Source organism: Cherax quadricarinatus, chromosome 50 (assembly GCF_038502225.1).
Source record: "Cherax quadricarinatus isolate ZL_2023a chromosome 50, ASM3850222v1, whole genome shotgun sequence".
NCBI classification, from domain to species: domain Eukaryota; kingdom Metazoa; phylum Arthropoda; class Malacostraca; order Decapoda; family Parastacidae; genus Cherax; species Cherax quadricarinatus.
The window spans coordinates 13,101,311-13,115,647 of record NC_091341.1 but is presented as its reverse complement, the minus strand read 5'-3'; positions in this window follow the sequence as shown (position 1 = coordinate 13,115,647).

The following is a 14,337-nucleotide window of genomic DNA, read 5'->3' as shown; positions in this document are numbered from 1 at the left end:
CATGTGCTTTTACATATTTCAGACGCTTACTGTGTGTATTAAAACACTTACACACACATACACACACATACACACACATACACACACACACACACACACACACACACACACACACACACACATACACACGCACACACACACACATACACTGTGTCACAAATCTTCTGGATTTCTATGACAAAGTTACAGATGTGCGACACGAGAGAGAGGGATGGGTTAATTGCATTTTCTTGGACTGTAAGAAGGCCTTCGACACAGTTCCTCACAAGAGACTAGTGCAGAAACTAGAGGATCAGGCGCGTATAACAAGAAGGGCACTGCAATGGATCAGAGAATACCTGACAGGGAGGCAACAACGAGTCATGGTGCGGGATGAGGTATCACAGTGTGCACCTGTGACGAGCGGGGTCCCACAGGGGTCGGTCCCAGGACCAGTGCTATTTCTGGTATATGTGAATGACATGATGAAAGGAATAGACTCAGAGGTGTCCCTGTTCGTAGATGATGTGAAGTTAATGAGGAGAATTAAATCAGATGAGGACCAGACAGGACTTCAAAGAGACCTGGACAGGCTACAAGCCTGGTCCAGCAACTGGCTTCTTGAATTCAACCCTGCCAAGTGCAAAGTCATGAAGATCGGAGAAGGGCAAAGAAGACCGCAGACAGAGTATAGACTAGGTGGCCAAGGACTGCAAACCTCGCTCAAGGAGAAAGATCTTGGGGTGACCATAACACCGAGCATGTCTCCGGAGGCACACATCAACCAGATAACTGCTGCAGCATACGGGCGCCTGGAAAACCTGAGAACAGCGTTCTGGTACCTTAGTAAGGAATCGTTCAAGACACTGTACACTGTGTACATCAGGCCCATACTGGAGTATGTAGCTCCAGTTTGGAACCTACACCTGGGTAAACACGTCAAGAAATTAGAGAAAGTGCAAAGGTTTGCAACAAGGCTACTTCCGGAGCTCAGGGGAATGTCCTACGAAGAAAGGTTGAGGGAAATCGGACTGATGACATTGGAGGACAGGCGGGTCAGGGGAGACATGATAACGACATACGAGATACTGCGTGGAATAGATAAGGTAGACAGAGACACAGAAACAAGGGGTCACAATTAGAAGTTGAAGACCCCTTTGAGTCAAAGGGATGTTATGAAATATTTCTTCAGTCAAAGAGTTGTCAGGAAGTAGAATAGCCTAGGAAGTGGAATAGCCTAGGAACCATACATAGTTTTAAGACGAGGCTTGATGAAGCTCATGGACCAGGGAGAGAGAGGTCCTAGTAGCAATCGGTGAAGAGGCGGGGCCAGGAGCTATGAATTGACCCCTGCAACCACAAATAGGTGAGTACACACCCAGAGGAAAGCCACGGAATTATTCATGGCAACTTCCTATGTCACTTCCTCTTTATCAGCACTTTCTATTATCTTATTATAGTTCTTCCTTTGTGCTTCTCGGCATGCATTTTCCGCCCAGGCTCCGTTGCCTTTTTCCCGAGGTAATTTATGCTCATTGAATGTACTGTTTCCCCTTCCCTCTTGCAATGTAAATCCTCGCTTTTCCACCCAGCAAAATATATTTACAGGCTTTGCACTTCTATTCTTATTGAGCAACCGACTATTTCGGGTCACCCAATGATTTACTTTTTCAACTCCCGAAGGAAAACGGTGCTCTCTCTCTCTATGTATATATATATATATATATATATATATATATATATATATATATATATATATATATATATATATATGCATATATATATATATATGCATATATATATATATATATATATATATATATATATATATATATATATATATATATATATATATATATATATATATATATATATATATATTATTATTATTATTATTATTTTTATTATCACACTGGCCGATTCCCACCAAGGCAGGGTGGCCCGAAAAAGAAAAACTTTCACCATCATTCACTCCATCACTGTCTTGCCAGAAGGGTGCTTTACACTACAGTTTTTAAACTGCAACATTAACACCCCTCCTTCAGAGTGCAGGCACTGTACTTCCCATCTCCAGGACTCAAGTCCGGCCTGCCGGTTTCCCTGAACCCCTTCATAAATGTTACTTTGCTCACACTCCAACAGCACGTCAAGTATTAAAAACCATTTGTCTCCATTCACTCCTATCAAACACGCTCACGCATGCCTGCTGGAAGTCCAAGCCCCTCGCACACAAAACCTCCTATACCCCCTCCCCCCAACCTTTCCTAGGCCGACAAATATATATATATATATAAATATATATATCTATATATATCTATATATATATATATATATATATATATATATATATATATATATATGAATCCTCCCAGAAGTCTCAACTACAACTCCATCCAACAGTATCCTCTTGGGGTCACCGCTGGGTCACCAGGCCATCGATACTGTCCTCAGGGACAAATTGAATGACCTGATGAGAATGGAGGAGAGAATAAGCGATCTTGATGCCCATGATGCTCTGTATCTCCTCACAAGGTGTCTTACTATGCCAAGACTCACTTACTTCTTGAGGTGTGCACCCTCTTTTGACAACCCAACACTCGATGAATATGACGCACACCTGAGATCAACTTTTAAGAAGGCACTGAACCTGTCACTAGAGGATGAGCAATGGGATCAGGCAACCCTCCCAGTGCGACTGGGAGGTATAGGGGTGCGTAAAGCAACGCATGTTGCTTTACCTGCTTTTCTGTCTTCGTGTTTGGCTTCCAGTGCATTAGTCAAGAAGATAGTACCCGAACGCTTGAGAGACTTGGTAGGAGCTCAAGACCCCAGGTTTACTGAAGCAGCGATTCGGTGGGACACCCTTACAGACTCCTCCAGTAGACCAGCTCCTCCCAAACACCACAAACAGTCCCACTGGAACAAACCGATCATGGAAAAAATCGCCAACACAGTGCTCTCCAATGCTTCAGGAAAGAACAAAGCTCGTCTCCTGACAGTGAAGGCACCACACTCAGGAGATTTCCTGTTAGCTGTTCCCAATTCCTCCCTGGGCACCCGTCTCGACCCACAGGCCATTCGGATTGGTGTTGCTCTTCGCCTAGCCGCCCCCATCCTCACCGAACATGGGGGTATTTGCGGCAGGGCGACAGCTGATCAATTCGGACTTCATGGTCTCGTGTGAAACACAGAAGAAGGGAAGTATGCCAGACATGAGGAGATCAATGACATAATAAAGAGAAGCCCGTTGCCCAGCTCAACGGGAACCCCAAGTACAGAGGTCTGATGGAAGTCAAAAGCGTCCTGATGGAGCCACTATGCTACCCTGGAAGGATGGAAAGCAGATTGCCTGGGACTACACCTGTGCTACCACATTGGCAGACACCTACTTGCCATACTCTGTAGTGGAAGGGGGTGGAGCTGCCAGCCACAGGGAGACCCAGAAGATCCGAAAATATGAAGACCTTCCCCCTTGCTATAACTTCATTCCAATAGGGTCGGAGACCCTTGGAGCATGGGGCAAGTGTGCTCTGAAGTTCCTCAAAGAGCTGGGTGAAAAGCTCATCATACAAACCAAGGACCACAGGGCGACCAGCTTCCTCTTTCAAAGACTCAGTGTTGCGATCCAGAGAGGAAATGCCTGCAGCATTCTGGGCACGCGGCCCACCGCAGGGGAGCTGGACGAAGTATTCGAGATGTAGCTCTGAGTTACCTATGTTGTTTTACTTTCTGTTGTATTTTTGTGAATGTTTGGCCAATGTATTTTGTCTTTAAATAAACATACTTGAAATATAGGGGGTGGTGGAGAAAATTCTCAAACAGCTTCAGGGAGAACCTTGAGTTTTCCCTGAAGCAAGTTTATTCTTTTCTCTGAGGATGAGGGTCCCCATGATAGTTCTAGAGGTGGTACCTCTCTCTCTCTCTCTCTCTCTCTCTCTCTATATATATATATATATATATATATATATATATATATATATATATATATATGCAAAACAACCACTGTGAAAGAATAGAGAAATTCCAAGCGCTTTCGTGACTACTCGCATTATTGATAATGTGAGTAGTTACGAAAGCGCTTGGAATTACTCTATTCTTTCACGGTGGTTGTTTTGCATATTCTTAAATCACCTGTTTACTGTGATTTTATTGCATATATATATATATATATATATATATATATATATATATATATATATATATATATATATATATATATATATATATAGATTTGGGGTCCACCTCTGGTGTAAATTGTGGGACCCATAGCCTCGGAGAAGTGGATAAAAAGGCTTCAAGGAAGAATATTTGGATTTCTTCCTGAAGCCATTTGAATATTCCACTTCCCCTACCACCCCATCTTTTAAACTATTTTAAACTATATATATATATATATATATATATATATATATATATATATATATATATATATATATATATATATATATCGCGCCGAATAGATAAAACTTCCTATTTTGGCTTAAATAGCAACGCTCTTCTTGCTGAATAAGGCAAGCAAAAATTTGTGTATACAATAAATTCGGAATAATCATTCTGAACCTAACGAAAAAAATACATTTCACTCTGGTTGTTTATTATTAAATTATTGTAAACTTACCTAAAATATATTTAGATGGATTAGAATAAATTAAATTGCGCTTGTTATAATAAGGTTAGGTAAGTTTTCTAAGGTTCTTTTGGTACAAAATTCTTAATTTTTACATTAACATAAATGAAAAAATATATCTTTAAAGCATAAGAGAAAATTTTAGAAAGGACTTAATTTTAAATGAGTTTTTGCTAATGGGGATGTTAAATTTTTAGCTCTTGAGCAAAGCAGATTTCAAGTATAAAACAGACAATCCAGGTCCCCTGTTCTCGAGTGTTAGCCTAAATTTGGTGTATGATGGGGATAATCGGGGCCTATATTCCACTTACTATTGTTTATTAATGACGTTTTTTGGGACTTATTTAGCTTTAGAGCATCAATGAATATACTCAATGCACTTACAGGATAAATTATTTTTCCTCGTTTTTTTCATAATCGCCTTGTACTCTTAAATGACGTTTTTCAATCGTTTAATGAAGAAAAACTCTTCTTTTTTTTTTTTTTTTTTTTGTAACTGTGGTTGCCTCCTTCAAGTTCTGAGTGAGTAATTCCAGGCATTCCTAAAAAAAAATTCTGAAGCATTTTGGTAGTGTTTGTCAACTGAATTAGGAATTTCAGAACATTTTCTCTTTAAAGGCGAATTCTGCTGCGTCAGACATGATTTTCTTCTCGACATTATGTAGTAAGAAAAACCTCTGATGGACTTTTCCTTTTCTTCCTCGATTTACAATGCTGATTTACAATGCTCATTTACAATGCTGATTTACAATGCTGATTTACAATGCTGATTCACCAACGACCCAAACGTTCGTTTGCAGTAGAGTAGCAGTTCTTGCTTCAGTCAAACTGCTGATATATATATTAGCCGAATGTGAAGAAAGAACAGTGTAGAACAGTGTGTTGCATAAAATATTTATTTATAGTGAGCACAACGCACTCTTGTTCTCTACCCAACGGCTGTCGAAATACTGCAGTTACAGAGTTGGCCAGACTGTTGCATTGGTTTTGTTGTATAATGTGGTTTATTTTTCCCACTTCTCTTTTTTCCTATCCCAGTTTGCGACTATATGCTTTTCGTACCACTAAAGGTGCACAAGTTGTGGTTGTTTAAATTAAACAGTTAAACTGAGATAAAATTACTAATTCAAGTATCACATGAATAACATTATTTTTTCTTATCTGTTACAATTTTGTTGTAAAAATTTTAAAATCAGAGAAATCCTTCTCCTTAAATGAATTTTAATAAAAAAACTGCACGTACCTTACACTGTCACATCGTAACAGCCACAGACCATCCCACCTTCCTGTCTGTGAGTTATATGCTGCAGAGGCCAGATCCTGTAGGTGGTTGGCTGTGTGGCTGGCGAGGTTTACGACGTCCGTTGGACTCTCCTTCAGGTTATTATGAGCTCTAGCTCAGGGTCAAGTGCTCTCTTTTATGGGGTGACCCGGGCATCTTACGGGCCAATTTATTTCCAACCATCTCCCGTGTTCTTAGCTGACGACACACCAGAAGTGGACATGAGGTGACTCGCTCGACCAACACACCAATCAATACTTTTCAATGGAGGCTGCCTTCATGCTCTTGATTCAGGAAACTGAATTCTACGGACAAAACCTGATTACTTTCCATTCCCCTGCTTCACTATGACGCCCACAGGTCATAGTGAATAATAATAATTACTTGACAATATTTTCTATATTCTATAATGTGTATCCCACAACTATGGTATAGCTACTGAAAGAGCCCCAAACTGGTTTAGCGGTTGTCTATCATAATTAAACTATGATATATCTAGTACCATGCTTATCAATAATTTTGTAGTTACCTATTTGCAGTTACTGGAGACCAACAATGCTCCTAGTTTTCCATGTTGTCTATTTAATTTGATTTTTTTTTGCTTAGACTAACACCTAAGTTGCTATAAACTATTACGTGAGTTGGTGTCAGCAGGGATAAGGAGACATTCCCGTCGCCTCGTCTTGCCTTGCTCGAGGATTTACGCAGGAAGCTTTTGTTTACAAACCAGACGCACTGACCACCGAGCGACAGGTGCTCACAGTCTAAGATATCCAAAGATAAGATAAGATAAGATTTCGTTCGGATTTTTAACCCCGGAGGGTTAGCCACCCAGGATAACCCAAGAAAGTCAGTGCGTCATCGAGGACTGTCTAACTTATTTCCATTGGGGTCCTTAATCTTGTCCCCCAGGATGCGACCCACACCAGTCGACTAACACCCAGGTACCTATTTGCTGCTAGGTGAACAGGACAATAGGTGTAAGGAAACGTGTCGGAATTTCCACCCGCCGGGAATCGAACCCGGGCCCTCCGTGTGTGAAGCGGGAGCTTTAGCCACCAGACCACCGGGCCACAAAGGAAATTAACACAAAGGAAATTGAATACAATATTTCCTACCGAAATGTTTTAGTGCAGGTCTGTGCATATGTTTAAAGAATGTGTTTTAATGAAGGATTTTTTTTTACTATATGGAGTGTTCATTTCAGTAAAGGAAATGTGTGATAATTTAGTTAAAGTATGATTTGAGTATGATAATTATATTTTTAATTAGAAGTGTGAGTTTTAATAAGGTTAAAGACTCAAGTCACGAGTTTTGTCTCAAGTTTTCATCTGTTGTTGTGATTATTTATACAATTTCTTCTCCATCTTCCTCATTCTAACCATTTTATACCTGTCCATCTTAGGATCATTCATCACTTCCTTCACCTCCTTCATTGTATTCAACCCCTTCCCTTCTAGTCTCTTTTCACTTCCGTTACCTTAAAGTAAACATTTCGTCCACTGTGGGCCATACGCCCTAAAATAAGAGCTCTTTATATTTAAAGTGTTTTTGAATTTCTATTTATCAGTCCACATCATTATTTATTTACCACTTTCTATTTCTCTACCTTGTTCTTAATTATCATAATCTCCTCTCCTTTTTCTGGTCTTTCCCCTCCTTCATCATATTTCTTCCACCCGCCTTTCATCTCCCACTCCTTTACCATAAAGAAAAAATTAAAACAGCTTCAAAGTTTATATTAATTACCCCTTCCCCCCTTCCGCGTTGTCAACAGGTGTGGGTGAAAGGCAAGTGTAAAGCATCTCCAGGTTAATTTGGCAGCTTCTTATCCATCAACTTTCGTGCTGGGGCTAAACACTGTTTTCCTTGCCAAACTTTAGTGATTAGTCAACTTTGTGAGTCTTGGTGAGTCTGTGGTTGCATTGTCCCCCTCGAATTTTAACACAGTTTCCTACAGCTGTGTGTGTGTGTGTGTATGTGTGTGTGTGTGTGTGTGTGTGTGTGTGTGTGTGTGTGTGTGTGTGTTTGTGTGTGTGTGTGTGTGTGTGTGTGTTTGTGTGTGTGTGTGTGTGTGTGTGTGTGTGTTGTGTGTGTGTGTGTGTGTGTTTGTGTGTGTGTGTGTGTGTGTGTGTGTGTGTGTGTGTGTGCTTGTGTATGTGTGTGTGTGTGTGTGTGTGTGTGTGTGTGTGTGTGTGTGTGTGTGTGTGTGTGTGTGTGTGTGTGTGTGTGTGTGTAAACATAATAAAAATTAATCTAATTTATCGTCAAAAATCATTTCGTTAATCCTCTAAATTTATTCCATTTTTTACACTCTCACAAAGAGCAAATTGTCAATATTGGTTAATTTTCTCTCATATTCCATCGTTATCGACTCCTGTCTACCTTTTCTTCTCTTTATTGTTCCTCAACACACTCTTCCTCCTCTTCCTCCTCCTCATTTTTGTCTACTGCCTTCTTCTTCCTCTCTTCCTATTCCTACCCTCCTGTTAATCCTGTTCTTCCTCATCTCCATCTGTTCTTCCTGCTTCTTTTCTCTTCCTTTTCCCGTCCTCTTCATATTCCTTTCCTACTCTTTTTCCGATTTTCTCTTTCCGCTTTCACCATCTTTCTTTCCTCCTCTTCCCCCTCCTTCGCTTTCCGATCTCTACACTTTTATCTCTCCTCTTCTCCCTCCTCCTTTCATTATCTTTCATTTCTCCTCTTCTTCCTCCACCTTCTGTTCCTACTCTCGCCTTTCACTCTTTTCCTCTGCCTTCCTTCCTTATTTTAATCCCTGTTTTTCTTCACTCTTTCTTCCAGTTTCTTTTACAGTTTCTTTATACTTTCTGGCCTCGAACTATTCCTCCTCTCTCTGTTATACCATGCTTCTATTTTACTTCCCCCCCCCTCTTAAGCCTCTTCCTCCTCCTACTCCTCCTCCTCCTACTCTTCTTCCTCCTCCTCTTCCTCTTTCTCCTCCTCCTCCTCCTCCTCCTTCTCTTTTTACTAACTTTGAAATTCAGTGATAATTAGTTTCCTCCTGACCAGACATTTCCCCACTTCCCTCTTCACAATTTCTCTTATTCTTATTTGTTTCTTCCTAATTAGTTTTCATTCTTTATATATTTCTCTTTACTATTCTCTATCCTGTTTTATCATTTTCATTAATTTTTTTCACTCATCCTTTCATTTTTTTCTCTTTGATTTCCATCCCCATTTTTCGTATTGTACTTTTCTGTTTCCATTAATCCATTTCAATTGTCCTCTGAGTCACTTCCATTGCGCATCACATTACTTAGCGGAGAAGTGCCAATGTTTAAAAAAATTCGAATTCAATTCTTGAAGAAAGTTTTCATGGCTATTAGTGCCAGTAACTTAGCATAAAAGGTCTCGCCGCAGCATCAAATAGCTGTCGTCTGGAGAATGCTTAACTCACAGCCATTTACCCAGAAGTAACTTATTAGCAAGTACCTTTGATGTTGTTACTGCTGGGTTGTTTTTCCAAAGGTTCCTTAAGTACTGGGAACTGGAATTTGTCTTATTTTCTAATTGTAACTTTTTAGGGTACGTATTAAATATTGTAAAATGAACTCGCTGTTATTCTAATGCTTGAACATTTTATGTATATAAATATATAGGTAAAACTTGCGATTTTGGCTTAAATAGCAACGCTCTTCTTGCCAAATAAGGCAAACGAAGATTTGTGTATGCAATAATTTCGCAAAAATCATTCTGAACCTAACGAAAAAAAATATATATTTTATTGTGTTTGTTTATTATTTAATTATTGTAAACTTATCTAAAATGCATTTAGCTGCATTAGGCTAAACTGAATTGTGCTTCTTATAATAAAGTTAGGTAAGTTTTCCAAGGTTCTTTTGGCACAAAATTATTAATTTTTACATTAACATAAATTAAAAAAATATATGTTTAAACGTATAAGTTTTTTTTAGAAAGGACTTAAATTTACAACAAAAAACCCGCATATAGGAGAGAGGAGCTTACGACGACGTTTCGGTCCCACTTGGACCATTTATGTTTCAATTAAATTTTTTTATTTAAGGACTTAATTTTAAATGAGTTCTTGCTAATTGACCAATTTTACCTATTCGGCACTGTATATATATATATATATATATATATATATATATATATATATATATATATATATATATATATATATATATATATATATATATATATAATTTTATGCTTGCGTACATAATAATTGCCTTGATTTAGTGTGTGTGATATATAGTGGGAGCACAAGCAGTGTCTGCCTGCTGAGTGATGCACTCCAGCACACGGAATACATTCACACGGATCCTACTCAATTATTCTCTGAAATTGACGAGACAGAAAATGGGATTTATGATATGGATCGCGATAACTGTCCAGTTCTCTTATACAGTTTGTGTTTCTACGAAATATAACATCAGTTCCCCTTAGTTATAGTCATCACTATAACTAATCTTTTTTTATATATATATATAACAAACGAAATGCTGCAGATTGCAATTATTATTATTAAAGATTAGCCGGTATTCTCCCGGCCCGGGCCTTTTCCAAGTGGTGGCCCGGCTTTGGCTCCCTCTTTAGGGAGTGTCTGAGACCTAAGTCTCCCATGGGAGGAGGCACAAGTACCTCCTCATCTTTGGGACCAACTGTCCCCAGACCTAGCCACAAGCTAGGCCTCTCTGGTCTGCCATCCCCGCCCCAAGGGGGCAAATGGGAATGACAGTCTTATGAGCTAAAGGCTCGGGCTCAGGCACCTACCCTACCCTAGAAGGGTTAGGCATGGTGTCGATCTGCAGATTGCAATAAAACGTCGTAATTCTGTAAAAAAAAAAAAGGAAAGTTTTCTCATTTTCTGTATAAATGCAAAATTGATTTTTGTACCGTACTCAGGCAACATTACAAAACTTACTACAATATCTGTTATTTTTACTAAATTACATTTCTTACTAAAACTGCTCAGCCTGTAATCAGCAGCAATAAGAAACACTGTTATGACCGGCATGAATGAAGTAATTTCTAAGATTATTTTTTTATTTACGGAGAGTGCTATATCTCTGTGGGTGGAGTGGTGGAGGCTCGATCCTCCGTCTACTAAAGATAAAACAGACACGCTGCCTAACTGTACTTGCAGCGAAGTTTTCAAATAATTTCTTTAAGAGGTGCCTGATTAGCCGGGTTTAGATATCAGTGTGGACCTGTGGACTGCACATACCAATAGCCGGATTGACCATGAGCGCAGAGGCCCCGGGTAAAGAAGCAAAATCACTCTCGAAGCCTGTCACAGTCATGCTGCAATAACCTACCACCGTTACCACATATTTCTAAAAAAAAACAGCATAAACATACAAAAATCTTACATACAAAATTTTTTTGAAGATTCAATCTACAGTTTCAATATTATTATCAAGAGCGACTCTGAATGACGAGTCAGCACTAACAAAGCAAGTTCCACACACTGCACTGTCTTAACACCTAACAAGCCAATTTCACTGTACACAGTAACTTACACCATTAAATTATATTGTGAAGCTCATATGAGGGAAGCGAACATTGCACGAACGAGCGAGAGAGAGAGAGAGAGAGAGAGAGAGAGAGAGAGAGAGAGAGAGAGAGAGAGAGAGAGAGAGAGAGGCCAATTAGCGCCTGTGTAAAGGAGAGTTTCAGGTTGCCTTTGAGAAATAATCCCTTCAAGGGAGGACGGGGTAGAAGGGTGCATTGACGCTGATGGTAGACGCTTGATCTGAGGAATTGGAGCTACTCTATCCTTCCTCAGGTTAAATTTACTCGTCTCTCATTCCCCAGGTACTGTATACCTCTTGTAGGTTTGGCTCTTCCACCCCCCAGCGCGCAAAAAAAAGTAAAAAAAAAAAAAAAAAAATTTTTGTAAACAATCCGTACTAGAGCGATGTAACTGCAACTAATTTACCACGTAACGCACCACGTAACGCACCACGTAACGCACCACGTAACGCACCACGTAACGCACCACGTAACGCACCACGTAACGCACCACGTAACGCACCACGTAACGCACCACGTAACGCACCACGTAACGCACCATGTAACGCAACATATAACGCACCATGTACTTCACCAGGTAATACGTCAGGTAATATACTATATAATGTACTAGGTAATACAGTATGCAATATACCGTTTAATAAATGATAATTTTTTAAATCAACTAATGAAAACCATACTAGGGCGGGGTTAGAACCCGCGATCAAAGAGTCATGAAACTCAACACCGACGCGTTAGCCACTGGGCCAGTGATATGGTTTATTTGCCATCGTGTCGTTACGATTTCGTGAGTCATCTAATGAGAGGAATTCAATAAAATACGAAATACTGTATGTACTAGCGCAGGAGGAAACAGTTGTTAGTAAAGCTGCAAACATGTTAAGGAGAACATGGTTAATGATTAATCGAATTAAAAGACCATCGAAGAGAACTTCATGACTCTGGAATGAGTGACTTCATGATTCTGGAAGAAAAGCCTCCATAATTCTGAAAGGAGAGACTTCATGACTCTGGAAGGAGAGACAGCATGACTCTGGAAGGAGAAATTTCATGGCTTTAGAAGGAAAGACTCCATGACTCTCGAAGGAGAGACTACATGTCTCTGGAGGGAGGGACTGCATGACTCTGGAAGGAGAGACTTCGTGACTCTGGAAGGAGTGACTCCATCAGTGTTCCTCGTTCACCGTGGGCTTCGTTCCAGGATAAACATAACTTTTATTATGGCCGCTGCACCGAGGACGGAGACGAATCTTAAACACAAAGATAAGCTCGTTGCAGTATTTTTATTTTTATCTTCAGAGGATGTTTTGACACCGTTGAAAGGCTCTTACTCCAAGGAACTGGAGCAATCCTCCCTTCTCTTGAATCGATGGTCGTCGCCTCCCATTCCTCAAACGCTCTATGACAACTACAGATTTATAATAATAATAATAATAATAATAATAAAAATAATAGTCTGATTTCTTCAGAAATGTCTTAATTTCAGAGAGATGATGGGTTACATTATTTTATATATAATGACAACAATAAAGGCTGAATCAGCCAATCATTATTGATTACCAAGGGAAAACTTATTAATATACATCAGGCAGCGCAAAGAAGGTAATTCCATAATAATATGTTCTATGTGCTTGCTCATGTGTCTTTATAGATCTCCTCCTGAGGTACTGTAGGGCTCAGGGAAGACACAGGATGGTAGTTCCTTACTATGCATGAGAAAAATACAGATTAGCTCACGGAATACACAGGATGTAAGTTCCTCACACAGAATACATGTACACTGGAAAAATGAGATGAGCTCAGGAAAGACACAGGATGGTAGTTCCTTACACAGAATCACTGTGCACTGGAAAAAAGAGATAACAGAGCGTTCCGTTCTTGGCTTACCTACAGACACAATTCGTTTACAAGAGGCCGCTGTGTGATCGTTTCACGAGACTTACTGGAAAGACACTTTACAGGACAAGCTATCACTGAGACCAAACTTCGCTCTGTGTAGAGCTTTAAGTAATGATGGAGGATGAATTGATAAAGCTCTACATACATGAAAATTGTCAAGATAAAAGTATATTCTGCAACCTTTGTCCTTTCTTAGCTACTTGTCGGCAGCACGCTATATGGATCCAACGAGGCTCATAAAAAAACAGTAGTGACGGAGAAACTAGTGTAGTTAAGTTTAAATCCTATCAATTTTACGAGTGTCATTAATGCTGAATTCACCTACATATATACTAACTTTAAGAACATTTAATCCCTAAAAATAGGGACCGAAATCAATTCAGAGTGGGCATTAATCACGAAATTCTCTCTCTTCCTCCCTCTCTCTCTCTCTCTCTCTCCCTCTCTCTCTCTCTTTCAACACAGGAGTGAGGGCATGCAAGGCTCCACTAGCAGTCGTTCCAGTGGGGGCAGAACAGGGCAGTAAAGTCTGTAAAGACCATTCCCTCTTGTTATGCTTCACCTTACTAGCCTTTATCACTCCTGGTCTATCCCGGCCAACAATGTTATTTTAACAAAATCTGATACTGACATTTATTTCTTTTTAATAGTACGAACATGAGAGTTTTCTTGCTTTTATAGCTATGCTTTAAGATATAAATTTGACTTATGACCTTTCCTTAAAGCCAGCGAGAACTGCTTTCATTGTTGACATATGACTTCAGTTTATTTTATTATTATTATTATTATTATTATTATTATTATTATTATTATTATTATTATTATTATTAAAATGTTAATGTTTTTACCATTAACTTTTTTTTACCAAATAAAAACGTGATAGGTAAAAATATTAAGATTTTTTTCAGTGATTTAATTAAGTTAAATTCTCTGATAACACAGTGTTTTTGTAACACTGTGTTATCACGGAATTTAACTTAATTAAATAACTGAAAAAAATCTTAATATTTTTACCTATCACGTTTATATT